This window comes from Coregonus clupeaformis, chromosome 21 (assembly GCF_020615455.1).
Source record: "Coregonus clupeaformis isolate EN_2021a chromosome 21, ASM2061545v1, whole genome shotgun sequence".
In the NCBI taxonomy this organism is placed as follows: Eukaryota; Metazoa; Chordata; class Actinopteri; order Salmoniformes; family Salmonidae; genus Coregonus; species Coregonus clupeaformis.
In genome coordinates this window covers 4492539-4509259 of record NC_059212.1, presented here as the reverse complement: position 1 = coordinate 4509259, position 16721 = coordinate 4492539, and the positions used below count along the sequence as shown (strand labels likewise).

The 16721-nt window shown below is 44.2% G+C and overlaps 1 protein-coding gene across 2 annotated transcripts in view; it reads left to right on the top strand.

Moving 5' to 3' along the window:
• Positions 1 to 15866: 15866 nt before the first annotated feature.
• Positions 15867 to 16721, top strand: part of LOC121539050 (synaptosomal-associated protein 25-B) — a 102811-nt gene continuing 101956 nt past the window's right edge. Inside the window, exon 1 of one of the 2 annotated variants that reach the window (XM_041847265.2) lies at positions 15867 to 15964. The gene's annotated coding sequence lies outside the window, so the exon portion shown is untranslated. The remainder of the gene's footprint in view (positions 15965 to 16721) is intronic. The other variant, XM_041847266.2, reaches the window with a different exon arrangement.

Here is a 16721-nt window from a genome sequence, read left to right as displayed (position 1 = left end):
ATTGGTCACATACACATATTTAGCAGATGTTATTGCGGGTGTAGTGAAATGCTTGTGTTCCTAGCTCCAACAGCGCAGTAGTATCTAACAACTCACAACAATACACACACATCTAAAAGTAAAATAATGGAATTAAGAAAATATAAATATTAGGATGAGCAATGTTGGAGTGGAATTTACAAAAATACAGTAGAATAGAATACAGTATATACATATGAGATGAGTAAAGCAGCATGTAAATGTTATTAAAGTGACTAGTGTTCCATTATTTAATTGGCCAGTGATTCTATATCACCATTTTATTTTAAGAATGTGAAATGTCAGAATAATATTAGAGAGAATTATTTATTTCAGCTTTTATTTCTTTCATCACATTCCCAGTGGGTCAGAGGTTTATGTACACTCAATTAGTATTTGGTAGCATTGCCTTTAAATTGTTTAACTTGGGTCAAACATTTCGGGTAGCCTTCCACAAGCTTCCCACAATAAGTTGGGTGAATTTTGGCCCATTCCTCCTGACAGAGCTGGTGTAACTGAGTCAGGTTTGTAGGCCTCCTTGCTTGCACACGCTTTTTCAGTTCTGCCCACAAATTGTCTATAGGATTGAGGTCAGGGCTTTGTGATGGCCAATCCAATACATTGACTTTGTTGTCCTTAAGCCATTTTGCCACAACTTTGGAAGTATGCTTGGGGTCATTGTCCATTTGGAAGACCCATTTGCGACCAAGCTTTAACTTCCTGACTGATGTCTTGAGATGTTGCTTCAATATATCCACATAATTTTCCTTCCTCATGATGCCATCTATTTTGTGAAGTGCACCAGTCCCTCCTGCAGCAAAGCACCCCCACAGCATGATGCTGCCACCCTTCACGATTGGGATGGTGTTCTTCGGCTTGCAAGCCTTCCCCTTTTTCCTCCATACATAACGATGGTCATTATGACCAAACAGTTCTATTTTTGTTTCATCAGACCAAAGGACATTTCTCAAAAAAGTGCGATCTTTGTCCCATGTGCAGTTGCAAACCGTAGTCTGGCTTTTTTATGGCGGTTTTGGAGCAGTGGCTTCTTCCTTGCTGAGCGGCCTTTCAGGTTATGTCGATATAGGATTCGTTTTACTGTGGAAATAGATACTTTTGTACCTGTTTCCGCCAGCATCTTCACAAGGTCCTTTGCTGTTGTTCTAGGATTGATTTGCACTTTTCGCACCAAAGTACATTCATCTCTAGGAGACAGAACGCGTCTCCTTCCTGAGCGGTATGATGGCTGCATGGTCCCATGGTGTTTATACTTACATACTATTGTTTGTTCAGATGAACGTGGTACCCTCAGGCGTTTGGAAATTGCTCCCAAGGATGAACCAGACTTGTGGAGGTTTTTTCTGAGGTCTTGGCTGATTTCTTTTGATTTTCCCATGATGTCAAGCAAAGAGGTTTGAAGGTAGGCCTTGAAATACATCCATAGGTACACCTCCAATTGACTCAAATGATGTAAATTAGCCTTTCTGAAGCTTCTAAAGCCATGACATAATTTTCTGGAATTTTCCAAGCTGTTTAAAGGCACAGTCAACTTAATGTATGTAAACTTCTGACCCACTGGAATTGTGATACAGTGAATTATAAGTGAAAAACTCTGTCTGTAAACAATTGTTGGAAAAATGACTTGGGTCATGCACAAAGTAGATGTCCTAACCGACTTGCCAAAACTATAGTTTGTTAACAAGAAATTTGTGGAGTGGTTGAAAAACGAGTTTTAATGACTCCAACCTAAGTGTATGTAAACTTCCGACTTCAACTGTATACACCTGTTCTGAAAGGCCCCAGAGTCTGCAACACCACTAAGCAAGGGGCACCACAAAGCAAGCGGCACCATGAAGACCAAGGAGCTCTCCAAACAGGTCAGGGACAAAGTTGTGGAGAAGTACAGATCAGGGTTGGGTTATAAAAAGATATCAGAAACTTTGAACATCCCATGGACCACCATTAAATCCATTATTAAAAGATGGAAAGAATATGGCACCACAACAAACCTGCCAAGAGAGGGCCACCCACCAAAACTCACAGACCAGGCAAGGAGGGCATTAATCAGAGAGGCAACAAAGATAACCCTGAAGGAGCTGCAAAGCTCCACAGCGGAGATTGGAGTATCTGTCCATAGGACCATTTTAAGCTTTACACTCCACAGAGCTGGGCTTTACGGAAGAGTGGCCAGAAAAAAAGCCATTGCTTAAAGAAAATAATAAGCAAACACATTTGGTGTTTGCCAAAAGGCATGTGGGAGACTCCCCAAACATATGGAAGAAGGTACTCTGGTCAGATGAGACTAAAATTGAGCTTTTTGGCCATCAAGGAAAATGTCTGGCGCAACCCCAACACCTCTCATCACCCAGAAAACACCATGTTTTTCTTTGGCAGGGACTGGGAAACTGGACAGAATTGAAGGAATGATGGATGGCGCTAAATACAGGGAAATTATTGAGGGAAACCTGTTTCAGTCTTTCAGAGATTTGAGACTGGGACGGAGGTTCACCTTCCATCAGGACAATGACCCTAAGCATACTGCTAAAGCAACACTCCAGTGGTTTAAGGGGAAATATTTAAATGTCTTGGAAAGGCCTAGTCAAAGCCCAGACCTCAATCCGATTGAGAATATGTCGTATGACTTAAAGATTGCTGTACACCAGCGGAACCCATCCAACTTGAAGGAGCAGGAGCAGTTTTGCCTTGAAGAATGGGCAAAGATCCCAGTGGCTAGATGTGCCAAGCTTATAGAGACATACCCCAAGAGACTTGCAGCTGTAATTGCTGCAAAAGGTGGCTCTACAAAGTATTGACTTTGGGGGGGGTGAATAGTTATGCACACTCAAGTTTTCTGTTTTTTTTGTCATGTTTCTTGTTTGTTTCACAATAAATAAATACATTTGCATCTTCAAAGTGGTAGGCATGTTGTGTAATTCAAATGATACAAACCTCCCAAAAATCCATTTTAATTCCAGGTTGTAAGGCAACAAAATAGGAAAAATGCCAAGGGGGGTGAGTACTTTCGCAAGCCACTGTATGTACACTGCTCAAAAAAATTAAAGGGAACACTTAAACAACACATCCTAGATCTGAATGAATGAAATAATCTTATTAAATACTTTTTTCTTTACATAGTTGAATGTGCTGACAACAAAATCACACAAAAATGATCAATGGAAATCAAATGTATCAACCCATGGAGGTCTGGATTTGGAGTCACCCTCAAAATTAAAGTGGAAAACCACACTACAGGCTGATCCAACTTTGATGTAATGTCCTTAAAACAAGTCAAAATGAGGCTCAGTAGTGTGTGTGGCCTCCACGTGCCTGTATGACCTCCCTACAACGCCTGGGCATGCTCCTGATGAGGTGGCGGATGGTCTCCTGAGGGCTCTCCTCCCAGACCTGGACTAAAGCATCCGCCAACTCCTGGACAGTCTGTGGTGCAACGTGGCGTTGGTGGATGGAGCGAGACATGATGTCCCAGATGTGCTCAATTGGATTCCGGTCTGGGGAACGGGTGGGCCAGTCCATAGCATCAATGCCTTCCTCTTGCAGGAACTGCTGACACACTCCAGCCACATGAGGTCTAGCATTGTCTTGCATTAGGAGGAACCCAGGGCCAACCGCACCAGCATATGGTCTCACAAGGGGTCTGAGGATCTCATCTCGGTACCTAATGGCAGTCAGGCTACCTCTGGCGAGCACATGGAGGGCTGTGCGGCCCCCCAAAGAAATGCCACCCCACACCATGACTGACCCACCGCCAAACCGGTCATGCTGGAGGATGTTGCAGGCAGCAGAACGTTCTCCATGGCGTCTCCAGACTCTGTCACGTGCTCAGTGTGAACCTGCTTTCATCTGTGAAGAGCACAGGGCGCCAGTGACGAATTTGCCAATCTTGGTGTTCTCTGGCAAATGTCAAACATCCTGCACGGTGTTGGGCTGTAAGCACAACCCCCACCTGTGGACGTCGGGCCCTCATACCACCCTCATGGAGTCTGTTTCTGACCATTTGAGCAGACACATGCACATTTGTGGCCTGCTGGAGGTCATTTTGCAGGGCTCTGGCAGTGCTCCTCCTGCTCCTCCTTGCACAAAGGCGGAGGTAGCGGTCCTGCTGCTGGGTTGTTGCCCTCCTACGGCCTCCTCCACGTCTCCTGATGTACTGGCCTGTCTCCTGGTAGCGCCTCCATGCTCTGGACACTACGCTGACAGACACAGCAAACCTTCTTGCCACAGCTCTCATTGATGTGCCATCCTGGATGAGCTGCACTACCTGATCCACTTGTGTGGGTTGTAGACTCTGTCTCATGCTACCACTAGAGTGAAAGCACTTCCAGCATTCAAAAGTGACCAAAACATCAGCCAGGAAGCATAGGAACTGAGAAGTGGTCTGTGGTCACCACCTGCAGAACCACTTCTTTATTGGGGGTGTCTTGCTAATTGCCTATAATTTCCACCTGTTGTCTATTCCATTTGCACAACAGCATGTGACATTTATTGTCAATCAGTGTTGCTTCCTAAGTGGACAGTTTGATTTCACAGAAGTGTGATTGACTTGGAGTTACATTGTGTTGTTTAAGTGTTCCATTTATTTTTTTGAGCAGTGTATATAGGGCAGCACCCTCTAAGGTGCAGGGTTGAGTAACCCGGTGGTAGCCAGCTAGTGATGGCTATTTAACAGTCTGATGGCCTTGAGATAGAAGCTGTTTTTCAGTCTCTCGGTCCCAGCTTTGATGCACCTGTACTGACCTCGCCTTCTGGATGATAGCGGGGTGAACAGGCCATGGCTCGGGTGGTTGATGTCCTTGATTATCTTTTTGGCCTTCCTGTGACATCGGGTGCTGTATGTGTCTTGGAGGGCGGGTAGTTTGCCCCCGGTAATGCGTTGGGCAGACCGCACCACCGTCTGGAGAGCCCTGCGGTTGTGGGGGGTGCAGTTGCTGTACCAGGCGGTGATACAGCCCGAAAGGATGCTCTCAATTGTGCATCTGTAAAAGTTTGTGAGGATCTTAGGGGCCAAACAGAATTTCTTCAGCCTCCTGAGGTTGAAGAGGCTCTGTTGCGCCTTCTTCACCACACTGTCTGTATGGGTGGACCATTTCAGATTGTCAGTGATGTACGCTGAGGAACTTTAAGCTTTTCACCTTCTCCTCTGCGGTCCCGTCGATGTGGATAGGGGCATGCTCCCTCTGCTGTTTCCTGAAGTCCACGATCAGCTCCTTCGTTTTGTTGACGTTGAGGGAGAGGTTATTTTCCTGGCACCACTCCGCCAGGGCCCTCACCTCCTCCCTGTAGGCTGTCTCGTCATTGTTGGTAATCAGGCCTACTACTCTTCTGTTGTCTGCTAACTTGATGATTGAGTTGGAGGCGTGCGTGGCCACGCAGTCATGGGTGAACAGGGAGTACAGGAGGGGGCTGAGCACGCACCCTTGTGGGGCCCCTGTGTTGAGGATCAGTGAAGTGGAGGTGTAGTTTACCTTCACCAGCTGGGTCAGGAAGTCCAGGACCCTGTTGCACAGGTCGTGGTTCAGACGCAGGGCCCCGAGCTTAATGATGAGCTTGGAGGGTACTATGGTGTTGAAGGCTGAGCTACGGTCAATGAACAGCGTATTCCTCTTGTCCAGATGGGATAGGGCAGTGTGCAGTGCGATGGCGATTGCATCATATGTGGATCTATTTGGGCGGTAAGCAAATTGAAGTGGGTCTAGGGGTGTCAGGTCAGGTAAGGTGGAGGTGATATAATCCTTAACTAGCCTCTCAAAGCACTTCATGATAGGGCGGAAGGTAGCTTAGTGGGTAAGAGCGTTGTGCCAGTAACCGAAAGGTCGCTGGTTCTAATCCCCGAGCCGACTAGGTGAAAAATCTGTCGATGTGCCCTTAATCAAGGCACTTAACCCTAATTGCTCATGTAAGTCGCTCTGGATAAGAGCGTCTGCTAAATGACTTAAATGTAATGATGACAGAAGTGAGTGCTACGGGGCGATAGTCATTTAGTTCAGTTACCTTTGCTTTCTTGAGTACAGGAACAATCTTGAAGCAAGTGGGGACAGCAGACTGGGATAGGGATAGATTGAATATGTCCGTAAACACTCCAGCCAGCTGGTCTGCGCATGCTCTGAGGACGCGGCTAGGGATGCTGTCTGGGCCGGCAGCCTTGCGAGGGTTAACACGCTTCAATGTCTTACTCACGTCGGCCACGGAGAATGAGAGCCCAAAGTCCTTGGGAGCGGGCCGCGTCGGTGGCACTGTGTTATCCTCAAAGCCGGCGAAGAAGGTGTTTAGTTTGTCATGGAGCAAGACGTCGGTGTCCACGATGTGGCTGGTTTTCCCTTTGTAATTCGTGATTGTCTGGAGTCCCTGCCACATACGTCTTGTGTCTGAGCCGTTGAATTGCGACTCCACTTTGTCTCTGTACTGACGTTTTGCCTGTTTGATTGCCTTACAGAGGGAATAACTACACTGTTTGTATTCAACCATATTCTCAGTCACCTTGCCATGGTTAAATGCGGTGGTTCGCGCTTTCAGTTTTGCGCCAATGCTGACTTCTATCCACAGGTTTCTGGTTTGGGTAGGTTTTAACAGTCACAGTGGGAACAACATCCCCTATACACTTCCTGATGAACTCAGTCACTGTGTCCGTGTAAACGTCAATGTTATTCTCAGAGGCTACCTGGACCATATCCCAGTCCGTGTGATCAAAACCATCTTGAAGCATGGATTCCGATTGGTCAGACCAGTGTTGAATAGACCTTAGCACGGTTACTTCCTGTTTGAGTTTCTGCCTATAGGAAGGGAGGAGCTAAATGGAGTAATGAGCTGATTTGCCGAAGGGAGGGCGGGGGAGGGCCTTGTAGACATCCCGGGAAGGGGGAGTAGCAGTGGTCGAGTGATTTACCAGAGCGAGTACTACAGTCAATGTGTTGAAAAAACTTCTGTAGCGTTTCCTCAAATTTGCTTTGTTAAAGTCCCCAGCTACAATACATTTGGCCTCAGGACAGGGGCGGTGTGTTCATTAGGGCGATATGGGCGACGCACTGCCAAACGGGAAAAGGAAGGGATTTTTTTTCTAATCAATTATATCACAGCAACAGTAGTTATCAGTGTTCTAATCTAGACGTCTGATCTGCCACTAAATGTCCAATCAGGCTAAAGTCGTGCTTCAAATGGCCCCGCCCCTTTTGGGGCGATTTCAGTCAGGTTGAAAATCGCCCCAGAAGTCTCTCATAGACTCTCATGTAAAATCTTTTTTTTTCAAATATCAGAGCTTTCAATACAATCTCTATGGGTTCCGGGAGGGCTTGCACTTACGCGCTTTCGTCATACGTAACATAACCATGAACGTAACTAAGAAAAGAGCGGGTAGCAGCGTCAATCAATTCACGTACTACTGTCAAGATGGCTAGCGTTCAGTGCAACTCGATTGTCTCTTTGAAAGAAGTTCCTTTTTGTCGGCGAACAAATCAAGATAAATTGGCAACGAAACAATTAGGACCTCCCAGACCAAATTTAATAATTCAACAGGTTTCTACTAAAGGGGGAAAGTCCTACACCCGAGGATTTTCCAAAAATTGGTACGAACGAAAAACCTGGCTAGCAGGCTGCGATGTAGCTAATGCAGTCTTCTGCTACCCCTGCTTACTCTTTCACCCTGAAGGCAGCACGGCAGACAGCACCGCTTGGACAGCGACTGGTGTAACGGACATGCACCATCTTTCAGAAAAGATTAAGAAACATGAGCTGTCAAAGACCCACATGGATAGCTGTTTGAGATTGTCTGCTTTGGGGAGAGTGAACATTGCCACTCAACTGGATGAGGGATACAGGCTAGCTGTCCGCCGCCACAACGATGAGGTTAGCAAGAACCGCCACATCCTCAGCCGGCTAATCCAGTGTGTGAAGTTTTGCGGAGTGTTTGAGTTAGCTTTGCGAGGCAAAGATGAAACTGAGGGCTCCACCAACCCTGGTATTTTTCTTGGACTTGTCAACTTTGTGGCACAATTAGATGAGGTGTTTTATGGAAATGCATATTGTTTATGCAGTGTTGAGGAATGTGAAAGAACACCCTTGATTATTTTTACTGTGATAACTTATTTTGCTTTTGTAAGCCAACACTTTTGAGATCAGTCAATAAATGCTTCTGGTATTGACTTATATGTCCCTGTCTTCATGTTGTTGCTGGACATATCTTTTTTTAAATGTGTGTAGGTCACCTAAATCATCAGAAAAATTGCCCCCCCTGAGAATTTTTTCAGGAGCCGCCACTGCCTCAGGATATGTGGTTTCCAGTTTGCATAAAGTCCAGTGTAGTTTCTTGAGGGCCGTCATTGAATCAGCTTGAAGGGGAATATACACGACTGTGAATTATAACCCAAGAGAATTATCTTGGGAGGCAATAAGGTCTGCATTTGATTGTGAGGTATTCTACGTGGGGTGAACAAATGGATTTGAGTTTCTGTATGTTATCACAATCACCCCATGAGTAGTTCATCATGAAACATACACCACCGCCTTTCTTCTTCCCGGAGAGTTCTTTATTCCTGTCTGCACGATGTACTGAGAACCCAGCTGGCTGTATGGACGGGGACAGAGCCATGATTCCGTGAAACAGAGTATGTTACAGTCCCTGATGTCTCTTTGGAACTACAACACTCCAGTCTAACTGGGTGGAGGTCTATACACTACAACACTCCAGTCTAACTGGGTGGAGGTCTATACACTACAACACTCCAGTCTAACTGGGTGGAGGTCTATACACTACAACACTCCAGTCTAACTGGGTGGAGGTCTATACACTACAACACTCCAGTCTAACTGGGTGGCGGTCTATACACTACAACACTCCAGTCTAACTGGGTGGAGGTCTATACACTACAACACTCCAGTCTAGTGGAATCAGGATTAAGAAACTGTGCTATAGCATGCAGAGTCTCTCTGAATACACAGCGACACTCAATACTTTAGGAAGCAATTAGACAGCATTTAGACAGCGTTTAGTTTAGACAGCGTTTAGTTTAGATAGCGTTTAGACAGCGTTTAGACAGCATTTAGACAGCGTTTAGTTTAGACAGCGTTTCGTTTAGACAGCGTTTTAGTTTAGACAGCGTTTATACAGCGTTTAGTTTAGACAGCGTTTATACAGCGTTTAGTTTAGACAGCGTTTAGACAGCGTTTAGTTTAGACAGCATTTAGACAGCGTTTAGTTTAGACAGCGTTTAGTTTAGACAGCATTTAGTTTAGACAGCATTTAGACAGCGTTTAGTTTAGACAGCGTTTAGTTTAGACAGCGTTTAGACAGCGTTTAGTTTAGACAGCGTTTAGTTTAGACAGCGTTTAGTTTAGACAGCGTTTAGACAGCGTTTAGTTTAGACAGCGTTTTGACAGCGTTTAGTTTAGACAGCGTTTAGACAGCGTTTAGTTTAGACAGCGTTTTGACAGCGTTTAGTTTAGACAGCGTTTAGTTTAGACAGCGTTTAGACAGCGTTTAGACAGCGTTTAGTTTAGACAGTGTTAAGACAGCATTTAGACAGCGTTTAGTTTAGACAGCGTTTAGACAGCGTTTAGACAGCATTTAGACAGCGTTTAGTTTAGACAGCGTTTCGTTTAGACAGCGTTTCGTTTAGACAGCGTTTAGTTTAGACAGCGTTTATACAGCGTTTAGTTTAGACAGCGTTTATACAGCGTTTAGTTTAGACAGCGTTTAGACAGCGTTTAGTTTAGACAGCATTTAGACAGCGTTTAGTTTAGACAGCGTTTAGTTTAGACAGCATTTAGTTTAGACAGCATTTAGACAGCGTTTAGTTTAGACAGCGTTTAGTTTAGACAGCGTTTAGACAGCGTTTAGTTTAGACAGCGTTTAGTTTAGACAGCGTTTAGTTTAGACAGCGTTTAGTTTAGACAGCATTTAGACAGCGTTTAGTTTAGACAGCGTTTAGTTTAGACAGCGTTTAGACAGCATTTAGACAGCGTTTAGTTTAGACAGCGTTTAGACAGCGTTTTGACAGCGTTTAGTTTAGACAGCGTTTAGTTTAGACAGCGTTTAGACAGCGTTTAGTTTAGACAGCGTTTAGACAGCGTTTGACAGCCAGCCCATTTCGGATATTTTTTCTCTCCATCAATTGGTCGGAAAAAGATCTGATGTGAAAAGATCTGATGATAAAGATCTGATGGGATTGGTCAAAAGACCAATTAGTGGGGAAAAATATCAGAATTAGGTTTGCTGTCCGAATGCAGCCTTAGTCTCATAACAAACCAATGGCAGCAGCAGACTCTCTGCATGTAATTGGTGGGCCTCTGCTTTCTCCAATACCATCCTAATGAACCAGGTCCTGCATGTGTTGTATATAGGGGATGTTATGGTCTCATAAAAGACAAAGGTAACTCTCACATAGACTGCAACCAGATCAGCACCTCAGCCAAGGATCTAACAATCCAATCTAATGCGTACATGACATGCTCTATCATGCTCAGGTCATTATTGTAAAGAGAATGTGTTCTCAATGACTTAGCTGGTTAAATAAAGGCAACTAAAAATGTTCATAGGTCACAGCCAACAGATATTAAGTAGGTTTATATTGGCTGGTATTTACAAGGGCACGTCACATGTCTAATAGACACAACATAAATGTGACATAACAGCTTTAATATTTATTGTACATTCACTGCTTGGTTAAACCCTTACAACGATAGGGCTCTGGTCAAAAGTAGTGCACTACGTATGGCATAGGGTGCTATTTGGGACGCAGCCCTGGACTGTGTTAGTGATTTATGCTTTAGTATGTGTTCAGCAATACACTGTGGAATCATCACTGAGAAACACCTTGCCTCCAGTAGCTAATACTGTTTGTAAATCATGACAATCCACCATTGACTTAATACATTTTTGTTTTGTTGGAGCATCAGTGTCATCAATGGAATTTTCCCTGTCAGGACTGAGCAATGAGAACCAGGCTGGAGTAGATATGAGACATTTAGCTTTGGATCAGGTATTCAGTTCAGGTGAAAACCAGGCTGGAGTAGATATGAGACATTTAGCTTTGGATCAGGTATTCAGTTCTTTTCCTAACATTAACCCAACACTCCTAACCTGCTGCGTTAATTATCCCAACCTGCTGCATAAGTTCTCCTAACCTGCCAAGAACCACCTAATCTAAACGACTCAAAAACTGGGCGGTCGGAAAAAGGAGAGAGAGAGAGAGAGAGAGAGAGAGAGAGAGAGAGAGAGAGAGAGAGAGAGAGAGAGAGAGAGAGAGAGAGAGAGAGAGAGAGAGAGAGAGAGAGCGAGCGCTTGGTGTAGGGTACATCTACAGTGGCTTGCGAAAGTATTCACCCCCCCTTGGCATTTTTCCCATTTTGTTGCCTTACAACCTGGAATTAAAATATATATATTTTTGGGGGGGGTTGTATCATTTCATTTACACAACACGCCTACCACTTTGAAGATGCAAAATATTTTTTGGCGTGAAACAAACAAGAAATAAGCCAAAAAAACAGAAAACTTGAGCGTGCATAACTAATCACCCCCCCCCAAAGTCAACACTTTGTCGAGCCACCTTTTGCAGCAATTACAGCTGCAAGTCTCTTGGGATATGTCTCAATATGCTTGGCACATCTAGTCACTGGGATTTTTGCCCATTCTTCAAGGCAAAACTGCTCCAGCTCCTTCAAGTTGGATGGGTTCCGCTGGTGTACAGCAATCTTTAAGTCATACCACAGATTTTCAATTGGATTGAGGTCTGGCCTTTGACTAGGCCATTCCAAGACATTTAAATGTTTCCCCTTAAACCACTCGAGTGTTGCTTTAACAGTATGCTTAGGGTCATTGTCCTGCTGGAAGGTAAACCTCTGTCCCAGTCTCAAATCTCTGGAAGACTGAAACAGGTTTCCCTCAATAATTTCCCTGTATTTAGCGCCATCCATCATTCCTTCAATTCTGACCAGTTTCCCAGTCCCTGCCGATTAAAAACATCCCCACAGCATGATGCTGCCACCACCATGCTTCACTGTGGGGATGTGTTCTCGGGGTGATGAGAGGTGTTGGGTTTGCGCCAGACATAGCGTTTTCCTTGATGGCCAAAAAGCTCAATTTTAGTCTCATCTGACCAGAGTACCTTCTTCCATATGTTTGGGGAGTCTCCCACATGCCTTTTGGTCGAACACCAAACGTGTTTGCTTATTTTTTTCTTTAAGCAATGGCTTTTTTTCTGGCCACTCTTCCATAAAGCCCAGCTCTGTGGAGTGTACGGCTTAAAGTGGTCCTATGGACAGATACTCCAATCTCCACTGTGGAGCTTTGCAGCTCCTTCAGGGTTATCTTTGGTCTCTTTGTTGCCTCTCTGATTAATGCCCTCCTTGCCTGGTCTGTGAGTTTTGGTGTGCGGCCCTCTCTTGGCAGGTTTGTTGTGGTGCCATATTCTTTCCAGTTTTTTATAATGGATTTAATGGTGCTCCGTGGGATGTTCAAAGTTTTGGATCTTTTATAATAACCCAACCCTGATCTGTACTTCTCCACAACTTTGTCCCTGACCTGTTTGGAGAGCTCCTTGGTCTTCATCGTGCCGCTTGCTTGGTGGTGCCCCTTGCTTAGTGGTGTTGCAGACTCTGGGGCCTTTCAGAACAGGTGTATATATACTGAGATCATGTGACAGATCATGTGATACTTAGATTGCACACAGGTGGACTTTATTTAACTAATTATGTGACTTCTGAAGGTAATTGGTTGCACCAGATCTTATTTCGGGGCTTCATAGCAAAGGAGGTGAATACATATGCACGCACCACATTTCCGTTATTTATTTTTTTAGAATTTTTTAAAAGAAGTTCGTGTTTTCATTTCACTTCACCAATTTGGACTATTTTGTGTATGTCCATTACATGAAATCCAAATAAAAATCAATTTAAATTACGGGTTATAATGCAACAAAATAGGAAATTCGTCAAGGGGGATGAATACTTTTGCAAGGCACTGTAGATATAGGGTTGTGTCTCATTATTGTTTATAGCGTGTTCTTTCCTCGTCTCCTGTTAAAGTGTCTTCCTTTTAGCGTTTCCTTTCATCTAAGCTCTTAGTGTCTCCCATGCCCTATCCCTAGACTAGAATATCTGCTGTCTACAATTAAAGCCTGATTGATCCCATCAACACACATACACTAATGCACAGAATAGTCGGCAGAGAGAGAGAGAGAGAGAGAGAGAGAGAGAGAGAGAGAGAGAGAGAGAGAGAGAGAGAGAGAGAGAGAGAGAGAGAGAGAGAGAGAGAGAGAGAGAGAGAGAGAGAGAGAGAGAGAGAGAGAGAGAGAGAGAGAGAGAGAGAGAGAGAGAGAGAGAGAGAGAGAGAGAGAGAGAGAGAGAGAGAGAGAGAGAGAGAGAGAGAGAGAGAGAGAGAGAGAGAGAGAGAGAGAGAGAGAGAGAGAGAGAGAGAGAGAGAGAGAGAGAGAGAGAGATGTGTGTAGGGTACATCTATGTTCCCACTGTGAGTGTGACTCAGTGAGTCTCTGTGAAATGGATGAGTAGATTCAGACAGACAGACACATGGGGTTCACCATACTAGGGCACAGTAGAACAGGTGGCATACAGGTGGTAAAACTGTAATATCTTACACTGAAATACTGAACGCCTGGGGTTTAGGCTGTTTATTCATATCAGTTATTGGCATGGATGCTCAACCTCACCAGATATAGGGCTGTCTCAACCTAGCTAGATATAGGGTTGTGTCTCATTATTGTTTATAGCGTGTCCTTTCCTCGTCTCCTGTTAAAGTGTCTTCCTTTTAGCGTTTCCTTTCATCTAAGCTCTTAGTGTCTCCCATGCCCTATCCCTAGACTAGAATATCTGCTGTCTACAATTAAAGCCTGATTGATCCCATCAAAACACAGCACAGCACAACATCAACAGTACAAGTCCATTACACACGTGCACACACACACACATGCACACACGTGCACACACATGCACACACGTGCACATACACTAATGCACAGCATAGTCGGCCTAGAAAGAGAGAGAGAAAGAGATAGCGAGAGAGAACGAGGGGGAGGGAGGGAGGGAGAGTAGCCTATCCATCTCTCCATCTCTTTACTCTCTAACCAACTCCCCAGCACTATGCTACAGACACCTAGTTCTTTTCATGGAGACCAATAACACCTTGCTAGAGGATGACAGCACCACAGAGCCAGTCCCCAGTGGGTGGTCATCATGATGTGACTCAATGTAAGCACGGACAGTTTGAATCAGGTTCAGTTAAAATTCCACACAGATGTAGTTGCATTGTCATTGCTGACACTCCAACCTATAGGTCACAGGTACTCACAGGAACTCAAGTAGCTTCAAATAATATTTGATTGTAAGCTGTGCGTATTATTTAGTAACTGTTACAAGTTCTAAACAACCCTACTAGTCAGACCATCAAAGCTGCTCCCTGTGATAAAGCAGTCACCTCCCATTCCTCTTTTTGCCTGGTTATCAGTAACCACTAACAATGGACTTCTACTCACTCTATTGCCGCTTTCAAAATAACTCGGAAATCTCCAACATCCAACATCAGTGCGTTCAAGACAACTGGGAACTCGAACTCTGACTGGGAAAAAATAATTTTGAACGGTCATCCAACTCGGAATTCCAAGTCGGGAACTCGCGCCTCTTTCTAGAGCTCAGACTTTCAGACCTGAAGATCACTGACTTGATGAATTGACCTTGCTTTTTCCCCGAGTTCCCAGTTGTCCTATATCGCGTTCAAGTGCTAGTCGGAACTCTGACATTTCCGACTCGCTAACTGGTTGTAGTTATACACGTGCCGCGTTCAACCAGTTAGCGAGTCAGAAATGTCAGAGTTCCGACTAGCACGTGAGTGCAGCAATAAAAGCAACATATCTCTCCTACATTAAAGGGCTTGTGATGTCATAAGGCGTGGCCATCTTGGGTGAAGGCGGAGGGGTTATGGGATCCAGCTTTTGCCAAAGATTTGTCCGATTTGACTTTTCGTAAACAGGTTATTAGAACTTACGCAGCAGGTTAGGAAAATTAACGTAGCAAATTAGGAGAATTAGGTTAAGGTTATTGGGGTGCAGGAATGTCACATTCGTATTTACATTTTATGTTAATTGACATTGAAGTTGGTGGTTACTACTGGTTTCAGATCCGAGGGGGTTTCCACTAGTTACCACAGTCACAAAGTCAACATGGGCTATTTCATAGAGACTCATGAAAACTAAAATGAGCTTTTTGTTCTTAATTTAAGGTTAGGGCTAGGCATAAGGTTAGCAGTGTGGTTAAGGTTGGGGTTAGGTTTCAAATCACATTTTAAGAAGAGAAATTGTGACTGAGTAACTTCACGCACCCAACATCCCTCAACCAATCACCCAACTGATATTAATGACATATGGTGCGTTCAAGACAACTGGGAACTCTGAAAAAATATTAGGTCAAATTATGACGTCTGCGATATTCAGGTCGGAAATTTGGAGCTCTAGAAAGAGGCCCGAGTTCCCGAGTTGGAATTCCGAGTTGGATGACCATTCAAAACTATTTTTTCTCAGTCGGAGCTAGTTTTCCCAGTTGTCTTGAACGCACTGAAGTCGGAAGTCGGAGATTTCCGAATTCCCAGTTGTTCTGAACGCGACATTTGCCTCCTTATTCCACGAAAATAAGTGTAAAGTCTAAATTGGATCCTTGGGACGTCCCAACTGTAATGCCACCCCATTGAAGTTGACATTTAAAACGGTACGGGTTAAGGTTAGGGTTATGTAAGGGTTGTGGTTAGGGTTATGGTAGGAGTTAAGGTTAGGGTTAGGGTTTAGGGTAGTGACGTCCCAAGGATACCGAATAGCATTAACCGGTGGGGCGTGGCTGTGAGTTTCCTCCGAGGGCAGTCCTTTTGAAGCGAGGCAGCAGTAGGAACTAATTTTCCAGTCCTGAAACGACGACGGTCCTCTGAAAACAACATCAGGTAGGTTGCTGAACGATTTAATTCAGTTTAGATAAATACTATGTTATTCAATTAAAGAAAATATGCGTTTGTGTTGTGTGTATATATATATGTTTGTAAAGTCTACCTTAATCACTTTCAACGTAGTATTCTGTAGTTTGGTCAACATAACGTGAATTGATACCGACGTAAAAGTAATTTATGTTGGTTTTAAGACAGAGTAAAGATTTAGCTTCGAGAAACGTCCCGTTTTAACTCCGTGATAAAGCTGCTTACCGTAATGAGCGCGCGTTACGTGTAATCGATTTCAGGACCCTGGACAGCGCTCGAGCGCTCATTCTGGAAACCCGCGACAGCCCGGCAAAACAACACCAGAAACGTTGAGAAATTTTTAAAGTTTGTTTGTAGAAAAGCTGTAAAGGAGTTCAACAGTGTAATTTGTTTGGGAAAAACACCGTGGTTTGTATTAAGAGGTCCCCATTGAAAGAGTAAGAGAGATGTTCTCTAATTGTGACATTCGCAAGCTAGACTTCATCGTTTATGTCACAGATTCAGTAGCCTAGCTCCTTTAGGTTGTTCTCGGAAAACAAAGGTCAAGACGCTGTTTAAACATAATTGGTAAGATGGTGCGATATTGCCATTGACCATTCTTGGTAATCATTTAGGTTCAAATGTTAGGTTATATGGAGAGAAAGGTTGAGACAGTTTTGTTTGAGACACGTGGCTGTCTAATGTCAAGATGTTCTCAAACCAAAGCGAATGTGGCGATGTAACATGA